This window comes from Pinus tabuliformis, chromosome 6 (genome assembly GCF_031772625.1).
Source record: "Pinus tabuliformis cultivar Carrire ecotype Pingquan chromosome 6, CPIR1, whole genome shotgun sequence".
Lineage (NCBI taxonomy): Eukaryota > Viridiplantae > Streptophyta > Pinopsida > Pinales > Pinaceae > Pinus > Pinus tabuliformis.
This window is the reverse complement of record NC_142292.1, coordinates 2,656,751-2,675,940: the sequence shown is the minus strand read 5'-3', so window position 1 is coordinate 2,675,940 and position 19,190 is coordinate 2,656,751. Positions and strand designations below refer to the sequence as shown.

At 37.2% G+C, this 19,190-nt stretch overlaps 1 long non-coding RNA gene and 1 pseudogene across 1 annotated transcript; both read left to right on the top strand.

Moving 5' to 3' along the window:
- Positions 1-6,023: 6,023 nt before the first annotated feature.
- LOC149256907 (uncharacterized) lies at positions 6,024-6,727 on the top strand. The gene is made up of 3 exons (XR_016245883.1): positions 6,024-6,170; positions 6,270-6,314; positions 6,434-6,727. It is a non-coding gene; the product is annotated as an uncharacterized LOC149256907 (long non-coding RNA).
- Positions 6,728-13,475: 6,748 nt separating this feature from the next.
- Positions 13,476-14,279, top strand: LOC149256906 (dicarboxylate transporter 1, chloroplastic pseudogene; annotated as a pseudogene).
- The last annotated feature ends 4,911 nt before the right edge of the window (positions 14,280-19,190 follow it).

Sequence of the window (19,190 nt, the reverse complement as noted above, 5' to 3'; positions counted from 1 at the left end):
TGAATCAACAGTTACCATTCGTGGCAACTTTAGAGTTACCCGATTTACACCGGTTAACAAACGATCCAATTACTTACGCCCCTTGGTGGCCAGCGATTCCTCATAAACTTCCATCAGATATTCCTAAATTTAATGGAAATCCAGGCAAAGACCCATCGAATCACGTGATGACATTTCATCTATGGTGTTCATCAAACACCCTAAACGATGATTCGATAAGGCTTCACCTTTTTCAGAGGACATTAACGGGTCCAGCGGAAAAATGGTATATTGAATTGCCTAGAGCTTCGTTCGACAATTTCAGCACCTTAGCCACGACTTTTTAACCCATTTTCAATTACCAATAAGGTATGAAACGGGAACGGAAATCCTAACCAACTTCAAACAGACAACGGCCACTCACATATCTGATCATATACATGAGTGGCGACGTCGTCGTAGGATGGTAAAAACGTACGTTCCCGATCAGCTATTAGCTGAATGGTTTATCAAGTCGTTACTTCCTGCCATAATGGAAGATGTGGCAAAGGGGGGGTCGTAATGGAAGAGCAAGTGATCGCTCGTGCGCAATATCTAGACTTGGTCTATACTCAGTCTGGCACGCTCTACGACAAAATACCTGACACCCCTAGACCGGAATTCTCAATTCCTCCTCCTCCTAAATCAAACAATGACTCTCATGCCGGCGATGGTGTGATTGGCACGACAAACGCGAAATCGACAAAGGCTGCGTCCAAGAAAGCTCGTAAGATTTCAGATCAAAATGCAAAAAACGAAATTCTTGCTTCGGAAGTAAATGCCGTATCAACAGATAAGGGCAAAGAAACCAAACAACCAGGAAGCAAGAAGAAACAAGGCAAAGGGAAGAAGAAGAAACAGGGTGAGTCACCTCCTGAAAAAACTTCTTCAAACCCTCCTGGAAATAGGAAACCCCCCTCAGGGTGTCAGATATGTGATGAGTATCATTGGACCTCACAATGTCCATACAAAGTTGAGCTTAAAAAATTCTTTAAGAGTTCGAAAACCTCAGCTGTGTTAACTGATCCGTTTCCAAATCCAAGAAAAAATCTGGTTGAAAGTGGAAATGATTCCCCGTCGCAAGTGCTAATGTTGTCGATTTTGAAGCAGCAAAATGATGCTTTGATTTCGACAAGGAACAAAGATTACGAGAATCCGCAGCTGTCGAACGGCAAGGATAAAGATCAACCAAGTAGTTCGACAACAACTTCAACAGAAGTTGTACCACCCATCATTCCTGAATTAACAATAAAACCGCCAAAGGGAGTAGTACACAAGTCGACGTTTAATCCTCGCGCTAGAGCGGCGCAGCATTATAACATAGTGGAAGATTTGGCCCAATCGCCATCCGCTATGTCGACTCTTGAAGTACTACAAAATTGCCCATCCCAAAGGCAGGCTTTGTTATCAGCCATTGGTGGGGTTGATCCTAGGGATTCCAATCTTGTTTCCTTTGACCACAAAGGATACGATCCTCAATTACCAGCTCAACTAGCTTTCCTTATTCAAGTGAAAGCCCTCAACAAAACTGTTCATCGAACAATTACTGATGAGGGGGCATCTACCTGTATTATGTCGATGAGTTGCTGGAAAACTTTAGGATCTCCAACTTTGTCGCGATCTTCGACGACATTAAAAGTATTCGACGGAAAGACATATACCCCATATGGTATCCTAAATAACTTGAAGGTTGAACTAGGGGGAAAAGTAGTAGAAATAGATGTTGAAGTCATCGATGGGAATCTTAATTACAACATCCTACTAGGAAGACCGTGGATATATGCCATGGCAGCTGTTGTGTTGACCTATTTTAGAAAGATTGCATTTCCCTTTCAGGGAGGAATTACAATCGTCGACCAACAAACATTTCTCCCCAACAGATCACAAGTTACGGGAAGCATTCCGATGATCCATGGAAGCAATCATTCGCTCCAAAATATCGGAGTAGGTCTCCTAAAATACCCTACCATAATGGGTACTTTTGCCCTACTGCCTCCGAGTAATCTGGCGGAAGTGGCCACAGTGGAATATGAAACCTTCTATATCTAATGAATTTGGACTCCGAGGACGGTTCTTATCTCGTGTCAACCTCATTAAAAAATGAAACAAGGAGTCATGAGAATAGTTCTTTTACTGTGTCAACCTCATTAAAAAATGAAACAAATCCTCTTTTCAAATCTCAAAGGTAAACCTTCATTCCAACCACCGAGTTGAATGCAATGAAGCTTGGGGGGCATGCACCTCGATTTGCGTTATTATGCTGGGGGCATGCAAACTTATCATCGAGTAGTTTTAGCACATAGTTCATGCTCGTTAAAAAATAAACATAAGATTGAGCAGTTTTAACACATAGTTCATGCTCGTTAAAAAATAAACATAAGATCGAGAAAATGTTTCAATCCGCGTTTAAGCTCGTTAAAAAATGAACTATCCTCCGGTAAATAACCACCGTGAATGTAAATTTATCAGCCATTAAAGCCTTGGTCGTGTTTGCACCGTCACCTCCACTTTTCCATTGGCCGATCATTCACCTCCATTTGATTGTTTACCCATTTTGAGGAACAGCTGCGAAGAGTGATTTCACTAACCATCCTTGTGACACTGCCGTGATTGGAAAATTCCAACCCTTACCTGGAATCAGCTGCTACCCGTTTATCACTCGTTCCTCAAAAGAAGAGTCTTCTTTAAGCTCTTTTCATCTGACTCGTAAAATATGAAAATATTGCCAAGTTTTGGCCTTCCAGCTCGTTAAAGCGACCGGAAGTGCTATCCCTCCTCTAGATTTTAATCTTTTTGGACCTGAGGGATTATTGCACAAAAAGATCGAGCGCTTGTTTTGTTCGGCTCGTTAAAACTATCGAAAATTCATCCCTTCTGTATTGTTTTATACTTTTTCGGACTTAAGGGATTAGATGACGAAAAAGGAACTTTGGAGTTATCTTTACGTACCCTTTTAGACTCTCTAAAAATGAAAAGGACCGAGTTATCTTTGTCGTTAGACTCGTTAAAAAGATTAATAGCGACAAACTTTTCTTTAGACGAGAACGAGTTTCACTATCGCTAGGCTCGTTAAAACATAGCGATGGGTTTGCCCGAAGGGAAAATTATAGAACAAGCATATGTTATCCTCCTCAAGCTTGACAAAAATAAAGAGGTACTGGTCAGCAATGACTGGGGAAAAATTGGGAAGAAACTCAAAGAACTTTTATTGGTAGCAAGTCGCTCTTGAACATGACACTTCCACTCCGTGCCTGAGTCGGGTTGGGTTGTTTCATTCACCGGTCACATCACCATGGTCTCGCCATACCATCCACCTTTGGGGTAAATGCTACCAATCCATCATATAAGTGTCGCCGATATGTTCAAGAGAAGTCATCCAGAGAAGTCAACCGTGTCCCATCCACTACCATACATTATCCTTCATCCTTTCATGACCGCCACCCTGAACCATATATCATCAGATTGTTTTCACCTCCATCAAAATCATTTGCTCTGTTCCGTGTCACTGATGTGGGATACATTAAGGCCCTCCTTTGATGGATCACTTCTTGTCGACATCAACTCATTATCCAAGAAGTTGATCTAGGAACACCCCCTTCAGTACTTTGAAGCTTGCATGCCTCAATGGCAAGTTTCTCACTTCCGGCGACAGGTATACATCAATGACCTTCGACCGAAAGATTTTGCGTGGTGTTCGACTCCAAGTCCTTTATTCACACCACGTGAATTGTACTGCAGTACCTTGAGGGTCATTATCATTATCGGTGATTCTTCTCGCGCTTGTTAACAGTTTACATCATTGACTGGTAATCAAGCGATGTCTTTCCATGTTCGACTTCAGAACATTTCTCACATGGATCGACTTGTACTTAGAGTGAAGATCGGACGAGATTGAAGACCCCGGATCTAGTTTCATCCATCCAGGCTGCGATATATATTCAGGAAAAATAAAGACATTGACATGTACAACATTGCAGCACAAATAATCATCCTACCAAAAAGATGATGATTTCATCAAAATCATCAGTCTACCATCACACGATTGTCTGTTCTATGTATAGAAAAATGAATTTATAAAGCTGAGCATGGGAATGCCCGCCTCAGCTAGATCATGAAAACAGTATGAAAAATAATGTATTGTATTGTATCTTATTACAGGTCTCCTCCCAGCATTGAAAGAACTTCGGATCCTCCTAATAAAGCATTTCACCCGATAAACGGCCTCATACTTTAGGGGGCAACTGTTATAGACATTTTTGTGCCTTACAACATTGAGCATGAAATGTCCATAATCCAAGGGATCCAAAGTCCCTAAAAGAGTTGTTCGTACCTCTAAAGGAACAAGGTCAACCAATGACAGCTTCTCCCAGAAGTTCTCCACCAAAAACCACTCAGAACTAGTCAATTCAGGATCAATTCAGATGCTCTACTAGCTGCCTGCATTGCAATGCACCCCAGTACACTAGCTAGGTGCATTGCAACGCACCTAAATGCACTACCAGGGTGCGCTGAGCGAGAAGTGCCAAATGGCAATGTCATTCCGCGAGGTGTACAGACACTGGAAGCTTCCAGAATCTTCCTCAATGACACTTGCCTCAAGAAATTCGACCAGTGATGAGTAAGAGGCTCTCAGCCTCCAAGTGGAAGCAAGAACTGAGAGAGAGAAGCCACAAGTCAAAACATAAGCTGACTCATCCTCCCTGCTTACATCTATATATGTATCCCTCATCCCAGAGATCAAGAGGCTGGAATTTTGTACTTTGTAGAGAATTGCTGTTGGTTTGAGATTGAGATTAGTGCATTGGGTGATTTATGCTTTGTTGGAGGAGAGGAAGGGATTCCTTTGCTGGGAGGTAGATGCTGGATCGGGACTCACTTGGTTGTATCTCCTCTTGGACTTTCTTATCATATCAATAAAACTATTTGAATTTCTCCTATATGCTTGTATATCAATGATGCTTTGTTATATTTGCATGTTTAGTTTAAATCTGATCCTAAACTAGTTATGAATGTAAATCTATGTCTTTTGTGTAGTTTCTCTCTTCTGTGATCTTGCAGGAACTTGGTGAAGCTGGACCAGTAAGGGAGCAGGCAGCGGGAAGCGAACAAAGAGGAGAACGAGTGGATCAACAAACTAGCGAAAGACACAGGTTAGTTACATCCTTCTTCTCCATTTACATTTCATAAAGAAGAATACGAAGATAGTTTTCCTTGTTTGTTGCTAAGACACTATCACACCTTAGAGTGGGATAGGGGCATTCCGAATGGATACTTTTCCCAACAACACCATATGAGTGAATCTGAATGCTGGGTTGTGCGGTTGCCAGAGAAGCTAAAGTTCTGCTGTGTTGCTCATCTGAACCTAAACTTCCCCATTTCAACAATTATTATTGTATTAAAAACATATTTTAATAAATTTAATTATTAAATACTATACATATTAATAAAAAATAAAATACATATATATATAAATAAACATGTATATTAAAGAATATATTTAATATAAACATTATATTTCTTAATTTTTAATGATAACATTAAATAATATTTTATTAATTAAATAATGATATCTTTATATTATTTTTTAATTTAATTTAACTATATTTAAACTAAACAGCAATTTTTTAATTTAATTTAATTTAATGATATTTAAACTAAACAACCAATAATAACTACTATGTACCCCTTATCTATATCGCAATAATTATTACTATGTAACCCTTATCTATATCGCAATAATATCTTAAGATTTAATGCTTTTCTTTATTTAAATTTCTGGTATTTAAAAAAAAAAACCAACATTTTTGAAATTTGCAATGGACTTTCGCCCACGGCATATTAGATAGCCATCATTGATATGTTGTGTATGGGGCACAACATTTCAAAGGCGGCTGCTTGTTGAACCGATTCCTACGCATACATCAATAATCTTTCTCCATTCAACAATTACTGCGCAGTCTGGTCTGCTCCTCTTATCTGATCCTTAAATGTCAAACAAGTGTAGCGCAATCTACCTCTATAAATGGACGACTGCTTCGAATCCCTGTAAGTCTCGGCTCTATCAATCTATTGCCACTTTATCTTTGAGATCAGTGAAGTCATCATCATGGCCCTCTCCACACGAACGGGAAATCTTCTTCTTCTCTCAGCAGGTATGTGTACAGGGAGGGTTCTAATTACCTGCCATTCTTTTCTGATGCAAATTTGGGGTCCTCTATTATACAAATGCTAACATGTTACATGGACTGTAGGTATTCTGCTTCTCACAGTAACGATGTTGGCATCCGGTGCAGAAGGTGAAAATATATACAATATCAGATTCATATCTGCAATTATTTGTTATCAAACTTTACATGTAATTGCTTGCTTTGGTTTCAATTTGTGATTTGTGGCGTGTGTGTAAATGTCTGTACAGCGTGTCCGCAATATTGCCTGGACGTGGCATACACGACTTGCACGGCCTCTGGTGACAAGCAATTAAAGGCGTACTGCAATTGTTGTTTTCTCAAAGGAGCGATGCCCAACGCTGGCAACTGCACTCTGCATCTGAGCGACGGCACCCAGCGGTCTTGTTCCTGATCCAGTTACCCAGAAATTCCATAGAAATATAAATAATGTGGATGTGTCCACAAAATCTGTGTAGCTGCTACCCAGATGTTATTAAATAAATGAGTCCAGTCCAAAAATTCCCTCGATGTGGACTTTATTAGATACTGTGTTATTTATAAACCGATTTCATGTTGTGATTTAAATTTAAATCTAAAATGCATTAACCGATTATCAATTTATAAATGGGCAACTTCAAAATTTTCTATTTAAGATTTTTATCTATCAATATCATGGTTTACAGCATACAAATTTACCTTCAAAATCTTCAAAAGTATACCATATATTTATTTAATTTTAAAATTTAAATGGATTTAATTTTAGATGTATGAAGAAATTTAATTTAAGTTAAAAAATAATAATTATGTCAATAAGCATGTTTATTTCAAAGGGTTTCTATAATTTTAACTTACTTATTAGTAAGTAATTAGGAGTTGGATAGTAAATATTTAATCTCTTGTAGAATATGTTGGAATATATATAGTAGTATTTTATCTCTAAGTTAGTTACATTATTTTAATTAATTTATCAAAGAAAATGTTATATCAACATATGTAATATTAGGCATGTGGTATTGATAAGTCATGTTATTGGTCCATGGTATTCTAAAAAGAACTATTTACAAGTTAAGAATTTTCATGATAAAGTGGAAGTGAATCTCAAGATTAAGAATATTGTTAGATTTTTTTTTAAATGTATATATGTTTAACTAATATTAATTCTCATTAGAATTAATAATAAGAAAAATTAAAATAAAGTTATAATTTAGTTAACTTTTATGATTTTTTTTTTTAATCTAGGCTATATAAGAATTATAATAGAGTAAGAGTTTTGATGCTTATTATTATTATGGATTTATGCCTATCATCTTTTACCAGTCATTTAATTTATATGGCTACACTACTTATAGTAATACAGATGTGCCTTGTAGACTATTAATTTAATTTCCAATACAGGTTAGGAAAATCCTATGATTAGACCTCTACATAATATTTTAAAATATTCATGGTATTATACACAAACTAGTTATGTTTTTTCCCCCTTTAATTAAATTGATTAGTTAAATCAAATGTCATATAAACCAGTGTCATAAGAAATGAGTTACAATTTTTTGGGCATGTGGTATTGATAAGGCATAATATTGGCCAATGGTAATATAACAAAGCATACTTATAGACTAAGAATCTCCATGGTAAATTCAGGGTAAATCTCCATGGTTAAGAATCTTCTTCCATATTTTTTAAATGTATATATGTTTAGCTTTTTTTTAAGAAAAACATACTTTTGATATTTTTAGAATGGAAATTGAAGAGTACAATCTCTTGGATGCATAGCAACTCACTTGATTTCTTAACAAACATTTTACCTTAGCATCTAAAAAATGATTGAATCATACATAAAGAAGAAATTCTAACTTGTCATTGGAAAGGTAATATGAAAGAGATTAAAGGAAACGACTAAAGATAAAACACCCTTGCGAAATTATGAACAAGTGCAAATGCAAACATCCAAAGGTAAAGCCTCCTTTGAGAACAAATTTTCTAAAATATTATGCTCATTATAATAGTGAAAGATCTAAAGATCATCAAATTGTTGTTGTGCTAACTGTATCTCCCTTTTCCATGGTTCCAACTCAAGAATTCTACGATCCACCTTTCTATTGAACCAATGCACTATTATTTTATAATGACCAACTAGTTTAAAAACTTTCACCTTCTTCCACAAAGCTAGCCTCAAAAAACACCATAGAGAAATCAACTCACCAACAAAGTTTGTACCATTTCCAATTTCTATCTTACATTTTAGAACCACATTTTGAATGAATCAAATGACAATAGTATCCCCACAACTCTTCTTTTGACAGGAACCATCAAAGAAACCCCATGAATTTCCTTCAAATAGCACCATATCCCTTATATTTGTTGTCTTCTTTTATTTCAAGGGCTTGACTTGTTCCAAAAAAACAACCCTAGAATTATCTACAATTATTGTTGAGCATATAACATCATTTTGAAAGAGTACTATGTTTCTACCTAACCAAATGCCCCACATCACAAATGCCCGGAGAAATTTAAAAGAGGACAAACAAAATCTATGAACCGAGAGCCACATACTTTGTTTAGTAGAGTTCCCAAACCACCAATTTTTTATTTTTAGGATTGAAAAACCCCTTTCCAAGCAATCTTCATGAAAGGGAAAACAACAAATACATGGTAAATAAATTCACTGTTTTGATGACATAAACCTAGAATCTAAGAACTTACAGTCCTTGCTTTGCTAAAACATCCCAAGTAAGAATTTTCCTTTCAAGGAGAAGCCATAAAGAAAGAAGACATTTCAAGGGTCCTTGATCCTTCCAAACTAAATTAAACCACCATTTTGATTCACATGTCAAATTTTGTTGAATCAAAGCATTGTATCCCTGCTTTGCTTAAATAACCACCCCACATTGTTCATTTTTGGACAAAGAAAGACTATCCTCTTGTTTATGGGATTATTTGACGTCATCAATATTTGGAGAAAACCACGAGGGCAAGGCCCCAATTAGACTATTTTCCTTTTGGAATAGTGGCTTTGAATCAAATTATGGGACCAATAACCCTTTAACAACAAAGTTGTACAAATGGGGTGGATGATGATGATAACTGACCATAAGTAATATATTCTAATGAACTAATTATAAATTATTTTAAACTATTATAGTACTCGAGTAAGCTGAAATAATATGTGCTAGAAAGATGTCGTAATAAACACAACGATATAGATCGTAATGATATTACAATATTACTTCAATAAAAAGAAAATCAATTTAATTAAATAGTTAATTAAATTAATTTAAATAAAACATCACATATGATAAATATTTCGTTGTTCACTGTATAACTTAAAATTCAAACATATTAGAAGCGATCATGAAAGAGTGACCGTAATACATATACATGAACACTATTAATAAACAATTCCTTTCAAAGCAAAGAAACAGAAATAATGGATAATAGTACATGTGAAACTGAGACTTCGTTCATTTTGGAGCTACTAGTGGTTCAACTTTATATTAAGAATAACTTAAATACAAAAGTACAATTTAAGTCCCTTCTTCAAATTTAGAACCCCCGCCCCTCTCTCTAAGAGGAAAATTTATAGTCAAAATACAAATAACATCAAAACAAACCACTCCATTAATTTCTCAACATAAATAAACGATAAAGGTCTAATCATGAAATTGTTATAATAGTTTTGAGCCTAGGATGAAGCTTGACTAATGCTGAGTTATCATAGCCTGTACACATTCAGCAAAATGGTGAGCTCGGGATGATACTTAGGCCTAATCCTTATTTGGCTAGTAAAAATAACGGTCTTCAACGGTGACAACATCTGCATAGAAACATTTGATAAGCACTTGAGTACCATCCATTGGCTATGAGGCTTCACAAGAAACTGCCAACTATGTTCAAGGTTAATCCTGGATAACTGCTCAGTTCTTTCCACCATTGTTTTATTATGCTCCAACCAATTTTTCAATAATATTTTGGCATCTAGAAGTGAATCTTCTGAACAATTAGAAACTAGATTTTCTTGTAACAAAGTATCATTGACCGATTCAATGATAGTATTGGAAATATATCAGACCTCATTCGTTGTAGCTTAAGCTTGTTTCATTCTAATCTCCCATTCCCAAACAATGATTATCTTTTGAGTCTCATCAATTTTAGGGATTTTTGCTTGTCTTCCTTCTATACTCTCTTGCCAATTCAAGAAATTAGTTAATTGTTCATTCACTTCATCAAAATAATTTATCATCTCAGATAGCTAATCAACAAGGGAATCACCTGTTTTATATTATTCCTCCATTAAAACAAGCTTATTGTAGAAGATATATTGTTGATGCCTGAGTAGAGAATTCAACTGTTTGGATTCCTGTTTATACTCTGTTAGCTAAGGATTTGCACGTAATTGTTCTATATTTATTCGCATCTCTTTAATCTAATTATCTTTTATCTTGATCTCCGTCTCGTGCTTCAATTTCAATGCATCAAACTTTTTCTGTAATTTGGCTAATTCATTATGCCACTATTCAGTAATCTTCTTCTTTTCTGCATCAAATGTTTGTTCCATAGAAAGGATTTTTTCTTCTTTCTCTTTTAAAAGTTCTTGGACTTGTACTACTTTATCTATTGTCGTTGAAGCATAAGCTCCTATAAATTGAGTCAAATTTTCTAATTCCTCTGTTGGTGCAACAAAAGAACCTTTCTACAAAAATTCAAAGGAATACGCTTTTCCAGGTACCAGTGCCTGAGATTGATCAAGTTTTCTCTTCTTTCTTCCCCTTTTGACTACTGCCTTATGTTGGGGACTGTAGAATATATCCAAAGGAGGAATTTATGTCACGTTGAGAGTGACCTCAGAAGAAGGGAAACTTGGAATAATTTCAACATCTTTTTGCTCATGAACAAAAGATTTATCAATAAATTCTCCTCACTTTGTATTATGTTCAATGCCTTTGGGAGTATCCTAAACATTGATCTGATGTGAGGAAGTTGTCATTTGAGTGTCTGTAGTTTGACTCTTGGTATTTGGATTAAGAGTCATATTAAACTCATTCTAGGCCTCATTTAATTTAGGATTAAAAATAAATTCTTCTTCTTTGGATGAAGAAGAAAATATTAAAACTTCTTGTTGGTCATGAGGAGGAATCACCGACTGTGAGGAAGTTCTAGGCTGGATAGTAGACATAAATAAATTTTCAAGAGGTAACTGTAGTAAATCTAGTGGAAGAGTGGCTATCCTAGAAGTTCTGTACTGAGTAAATTGAGTTCTTTCTTCCACTATTAATTGTTGATTCACCCATTGTAGCATTGTTGCATAGGAGGAAGATTGTGCAAACATGTCATCCAACTTATCTTCCTCATGAATAAATTGTCTAATTCCCTGGGAAGCAGTGAAATTCTTTACAACTAAGCTTGAATCATATTGTATGTTAGGAATAGTGGGAAATTTGAGGGCTTGAATAACTAGGATTATTTTTCAACATGATGGTAGTTTTCTAATGCAAATATGTTGAATCTCATAGGAAACACATGCCATGCTCTCTTGTTTGACTCTCTCAGCACTTTAGTAATACCATAGCCTACAGTCTGATAGGCTACCTCCCTGCTAACTAACTTATATGGGATAAATAGAGGAAAAACATGAGGATGAGTGAGGCTGCCCCATACTCTGATATAAGTGAATAATTCTTCACCAAACCAATTTCCAACCTTTTGAAGATCATCCATAGCTTCTTGTGACATCCTAGGCGGCCGAGATTAAAAAATGACCTCATATATCAGAATCATTAATCTATGAAAAATATGGTAAAAATGATCAAAATATTTGGATTCCCATAATATGTCATGATAAATGTGAATAGGTTCTCGATCCTAAAGTTAGAAATAATTAATTCCTACTTGTCTATGGTTGTAATTCTCCATTTGAGGAGTTTGTTCCTACATAATAGGGATTTAGTTTCTCCTAGTTTAGTGTGTGGTTGAGAGAATCTCTCAACCACACTACTGTACGTCTAAGATAGAATTCATATCTTGAGACTATTGCTTGTCTAAATATGTGTGTAAATTTCCTCATTAAAAATATAGAATATATTTTTGAGTGTCTGCAATTTTATCTTGGTATCAGAGCGTCAGAGCCCGTGAGGGCCTCGGACCTTGGCCCCTCCTGGGCCAGGGAAATAAAAGAGGATATTTTGTTTAATTTTTTTTTGTTTGTCCATCAGATATCTGCCTGTGAGAACCGATCACTTTGCCATAAAAGACCTGCGTTCAAAATAAGAAGGTTCGCTGATATATCTTCAGGCGTTGCGATTGCAACAACAAATAGAATTGTAAAGAGGCATTGATAAATGACAGATCGGAGATCGCTGCCTGTCACAGTGATGAGGGCTCGTTGAACAACCCAGATCTGAAGGTGTCGCGTGGAGTGGAGAGAGCCGGATTTTTTTCGCAGATCCGATACATGAAATCCCACTACTGCAATTAAAGACGGTAGAGGCAAACATGCCTTCATTGGCCTTAGATTTACGGAGAGGAACGAGGCCCAATCTGAGTCTCAATTGATTAAAGTCTCGGAGATTTTCTGTTCGAAAGTTTAGGTAACAGCAATGGCAGCCTCTATTCTCAAGGCCGGTGTGAAATTTTTCACTTCTCAATTGACTGGGTAGTCGCTCACACAAAATATCGATTCCCACAAGAAACCCAAAGGGTCTCCTTTCCGATCAGGGCCAGATCGTATGCTGAGGGAAAATAAAGAGTTTGATCCGAGTCGATTGGTGGATCAATCGGTGCCTTCACGCAGGAGGCCAAGTAAGCGTGGTTGTGAGGCCACAGTGGCAGCATGGCTGTAATCACGTTCTCACGCAACAGATAACAATAGATATCAGATTGCTCGAGGACGCAAAGATCCTTCATCGAGGATGCATCAGATATCGAGGATGCAACATATAGCAAATTGCTTGATCAATCTGTTCCATAGATCGTTGGCCTGTATTGGGCATGGCTTTTCATCTCGGTGCGTGTTACGAGGGTTTCAAGGTGCAGATCCGGCCCTGTTCTTTCCAGCCTGATGCAGAAGTTTGCTCGGGAGCTCGTCGCTGGGGTTAGGGTACAACCTGGTGTTCAGCGAGGCGCTCCTCGCTCCAGCGATCCCCTCTGTCTCCGCCCGAGCTGGAGGCATCTTTTTTGCCGCTTGTGAAGTCTCTCTGCGTGGCCTGCGGAAGCAACGTTGGCGACGGGACGGAGCGACGTCTAGGATCGTGGATCATGCCCACCTGCTTCCAGACGTCCGTGATTTCCTCTGCCATATTCTTGACGGCCATGGCGGCTAATCCCCTAAGCGTGAATCTTGCCGCGGGGACCATCGAGCAGACCATCGGGTGGACGAATTGGGCGGTCGCAGCGCTGGTGCCCGGTTTGGTGTCCCTGATCGTTGTCCCGCTTCTTCTTTATGTGATCTACCCTCCCTCTGTCAAGAGCAGCCCCGATGCGCCGAAGCTCGCCAAGGAGAAGCTAGAGAAAATGGGGCCAATGACCAAGAACGAGACCATCATAAGCGCTACGCTGCTGGTCACGGTGGGCCTTTGGATATTTGGGGGAATGTTGAAGGTGGATGCCGTCACTGCAGCAATCCTTGGTTTGTCTGTCCTTCTCTGCACAGGTGTTGTGACATGGAAGGAGTGCCTGGCTGAATCGGTAGCTTGGGACACCCTTACGTGGTTTGCTGCACTAATTGCAATGGCAGGTTATCTCAACAAGTATGGTCTTATTTCATGGTTTAGCCAGACTGTTGTGAAGGTTGTAGGTGGACTCGGTCTGTCATGGCAGCTTTCTTTTGGAATATTGGTATTGTTGTACTTTTATTCTCACTATTTATTTGCAAGTGGTGCAGCTCATATTGGGGCAATGTTCACTGCCTTTTTATCTGTTGCAAGTGCTTTAGGAACCCCACCTCTCTTTAGGACAATGGTTTTGTGCCCATTGTGGAGCCAGAGGTTCTTCTGGATGGAGACCATTCCATTGACAGAACCCTTGAAGTGGCGGAGAAAGTCTGGGCGGAGGATTTCTTTTACTTGGAAAAGTGCTATGGAGGCCATCAGTTTGAAATGAGGGCTGGTTAGCATGGTGATGGACGAGCCATAACAGTTGGGTTCGAGTTTCTTTGGTAATATTCTGCCACTGCAACAGTAAAATGTGGTATTTATAAATGTTTTGGAATTATAAGCATTGAGCTTAGCTAACTCAATGGAGTGGTTTTGTTAGAATTAGCTACTCTAACAAATCATGTAGGTAAATCCAAGACAATTAAATGAGAAAGATGATGCAAATGTACTATGTGGTGGGTAACAAGGTTGAATTGTATCAAATATTAATTTTGTGCAACAGTGACACTAAACGAGCAAGGACAATGTTTATGGTGGACAACAAAATAGATGTTTGTTTAAGTTAGTGTGGTTTGTGGAATAGACTCCCTAGCATGTTATAAACAAGTCCAGTTGTTGTAATGGTCATTGTATGTACCCAGAAACTCCAAAATGTTAAATGAAATGTAAGCCTTTTAAAGGTATTTGAAAGTTCGTGGTAATCTTAAAACCACTTTGTAATGGATTGCTTGTGTGGCTGGTTGGTGGTGAGCCAGAAACCATCCATAGAGCCTTAGTGGCTATAGAATTTGCCAGAAGGTGGCACATTTAAGTTCCGGATTTACCCGGTGGTGGTAGATCGGACTTGCCCGAAGGTGGTACATTTAAGTTTCGGATTTGCCCGGTGGTGGCAGAGCCTTAGTGGCTACAGGACTTGCCTGGTGGTGGCTGATCGGACTTGCCCGGTGGTGGCATATTCCCTGAGTGGCTAATGTGTACACAAGAGCTTTGTGCTCGTAGGAGTAGGTGGACTTCAGTAACACCTGGTTCACGGTCACAGATATTGGTATGTCTGAGCATAAGAGGGTTGGTGCACTTTTCTATCTGACAGTTGCGTCGAAAGGCGCAATCAACGCAACTGTTTACGATTGTTATTTGGATATGAATATTTGGCTTCGAAAGGCACTGATCTCTCTTTGTTTTTGGAAGTTCTGCACATGCAATTTGCCCGATGGTAGTGGATTTGTAGGTACATATATGCAGTGATAATGGTCGACATAATCATGTATGCAAAAGCAGTAGCGGTTGCAGCGGTTGGTACCCATACATTCCGGTGGATGGTTGCTCTTTATATGGACGTCGACATATTCTTTGTTATGTTTGACCGAGGGGAGTTAGAAATAATTAATTCCTACTTATCTATGGTTGTAATTCTCCATTTGAGGAGTTTATTCCTACATAATAGGAATTTAGTTTCTCCTAGTTTAGTGTGTGGTTGAGAGAATCTTTCAACCACACTACTGTACTTCTAAGATAAAATTCCTATCTTGAGACTATTGCTTGTATAAATATGTGTGTAAATTTCCTCATTAAAAATATAGAATATATTTTTGTGTCTGTAATTTTATCTCCTAAATGGTCCAATTCCAACCCATAGAAGAAAAATCCATAAAAAAACAAAGCATCCCTAACATAAGAATACATGTATAAAGGAGGCACCTTATCTTCTTAGACACTCGTAGAATGCTGGAAAGCTAAGATAGGGGACACTGAGTTCTTAGAAAGAATGGTATCCCAATAAAAAAAACCTCGAAAGCACCATCGATTAAATGTACCTAGTCCTCCAGAAATTTTGACACATCATGAAGTGCGTGCAATTGAAACAACATGGAAGCGACTTGCGAAAAAGGAGAAGCGAGGGAATAGAGAAAATACTTATGGGTTTCCTCATATTTATGCTTGTTTGGGCCTTTTCTGCATTCCCTTATTGGTACTGATAACTGTCCATACTCCTTTATAAAGGCCGGGACGAATTCCTTATTATATATACATTAAGGATTTTGGGACTGATAACTATCCATATTCCTTTATAAAGGCCGGGACGAATTCCTTATTCTATATACATTAAGGAGGATTCGCTCGGTGATAGATGCTTTGGAGATCTTTACTCATGAAAGTGCTAATTACAATTCCTCTTTTAGATTGAATACGTCTCCCGGAAATATCCAAATTCTCAACTACCCATTGGACCATGTCTGTATAAGGAAACAACTGTGCTCTTACCTCAATTTTGTGAAGAAAAGAGTTAGCTACATCCCTTGGAGTGGCTTCCAAGACAAAGATTTTTAACTTCTGTCGCGACCATTCTAACGGTCTCCTTAGGGTCTTCTTCTTTGAAATGTTGATAATTTGCTTCCCACGAACACTGTTGGAACTACTACACACCTACATGCAGACTCTTAGTTAGAGCATGTGACTGCATGCAAGATTCCTTTTGCATGTTGGAACTACTACACATCTACATGCGGACTTTTAGTTAGAGCATGAGATTGCATGCAAAATTCCTTTTGCATGATTTACTCCTTGATTTGCTCCTTCTTTAACTCCGCAACTGACTAGTTATCTCCGGAACTTGTTGTAGGTGTTGAGTCTTCTCATTGATCACCACTATAGTCATTACCTTGGGATCTTCACCCAGTAATGCTATATCATGAGCATTGTAACATAATTTTCTATTGAATCATTCTTTTCTTCTTTCGATTTTCTTTTAGTGTTTTTGCTCTGCAAAGCTGTGTGTTCAACCTTTACTAGCTAGATTCATCTGTGCAGGTTTTCTAACACATTTACAAACACATCCCAGCATCTTTGGTGCATACAGTATTTGAAAAACAATCCCGCTCCTGGATTTTGGTCATCGATGTCTTTAATAAATGGGCTTGTGGATTACTCTTGTGGAGTATTTTTCTTAGATTTATTCTCTGTTTTCATTTCTTCTGTGTATCGGGGACCTGAGGTTACCTGAGAGATCTTGACGTAGATATCAACAGAAAAATTGTTTTATCGACGCTCACAACAATGTAATTAGAAATAACGTAAAAACCTTTTAAGAAATCAATTGAGAAAACCAAAGTTTAATTAATGAGATACTTTTTTCTATTCAAAGTTCATTATTATAAAATCAAATCATTTAAATGAACAAATGGTGGACCATGTGAAGATCGCCATGTCAACCATCATAATGGAAAATCGTAGGGAAATTTCAAATAAAGTTACGATATGTTATGGCTCCGAGATGGGAAAGCCCAAGATATAAGTTCCGCGATAGAATTCCTGATATTGAAGTGTTCCGATGTGAAAATTAGGAGATAGAAGTATTCCGATATGATAGTTCTGATATAAGAGTTCCAAGATAGATAGGTTCTAAAAGTTTCTCACGAGGGTTCATTCTCCTAAGTTTTTTAAATAAACGTTACGATATGAAAAGTCCCAACAAGCTAAGAATTACATACCAAATCTCGAGAAGAAGAAACTCAGAAGAGAAAAATATCGAAACCTCAGAATCTGAGGAACTAGAAATTCAGAAGAGGCAAATCTTGTAATATTCTATTAAAATGTTTAGATGAGTTTGATCCAAGATTATTAATCTCGAATTACAATAAGTATTTGTCTCCTCAGTTTTATTTTATATAATATTTCAAGGCTTTTCAAATTCAATTTTCCCTTTTTATTTTATATAATATTTCAAGTCTTTTCAAATTCAATTTTCTCTTTTGTCTTATTACTTTGAAAAGTTAAGATAATTTATGATAACTAAAGGGTCCCCATTATTATTGTAATTTGAAAGAAAAATAGGGGTTGTTGTTTGCTAAAAAACCTCTTCATCCCTATTTAAAAAAATACCATCTTTCTCCAAAGTCATAAAAAAAAGGTTCCATTCACCTATAAAAAGTGGTAGAATTTACAAATTTTAAGAAAAAGTTTAAACTTGTTTTTCGCATCCATGTGATCATATGTAGCCACATCCACAATATAATAAACACATTGAGAATTTAAAAATTTTATCAAGTCCATAGAAAATTTGTGCCTACCATCATGATAGCAATGGACAAGAAAAAAGGAGACTTAGAGACCAAAACATAGCCCAAAAAGCTATGCATGTAGGTGCTACCAAAAAAAATCAGTGCTCGAAAAAATTTGTGGGCACTACGAGATAATTTCGTAGCGCTCCTTAAAAAATCTCTTTTTCGAATTTCAGGGACGTGAAACGACTCGAATCTTTGCAAAATGGATTCTCCACAATATTTACCCATCTCCTAACTCAGGGAATGTCCCCCCTCGCCTTTCCTCAACTAGGATTTGTGAAAATTTCAAGTTTGAATCCTATTGTCACAATTGGAAGTTAGTTTTTTAATTGTTAATTAATTTAGCAATTTATCTGCGATGGAAAATACCAAATAAATCACATTGCAACTTTCACAAATAAAACCGTGGAAGAAAATAGCATGGGAAACTACGCACATAAAATTTGAGAAAATTATTTTTGGACAAGTGTCCCCAGAAAAAACCAAACTTGGGAAAATCGATGCATGAGGGTTTTTATTATTGAGCAGTGATAAATTTATCTTAGTACAATCTAGATGCCCAAACTGGAAATCTACGATAGGAAAATTGGCCATAAAAATTAGTGAGACAATTTTTGTCTCACCCAACACCATGGGGGCTTCACCGAAAAAAGCAATACCATATCACGTGCGTTCATATTGGGGGATAAAAAATGAGGAAAAAATGAAATAATATATTGAGGGGGTAAAGGGATTTTATATGTTGTATAGCAATAGGGGTATTATAAGGTATTTTTTATACAATACATTGGCCATGTGGATGCAAAAAACAAGTGGGCTGGAGAAATAGAGGTTTAAGAGTATTATGGGTAGGAGGAAAAAAAAGCTATGGTAATATTAGGTCCATAGTAACCTAATATTCAAACCTATGGCCCTAGTATTGACATGTGATTCATGGTAATGTTAAATGATTAAATTTTTAACATTACCATGAAATGACTCAGGATGTTGAGAGTGGTTATGACCTCATTAGATTTCATATGGAAAAAGTAGAATTTTAGATCTCACTTGAAATCCAATAGACTTATTAGTTTTTC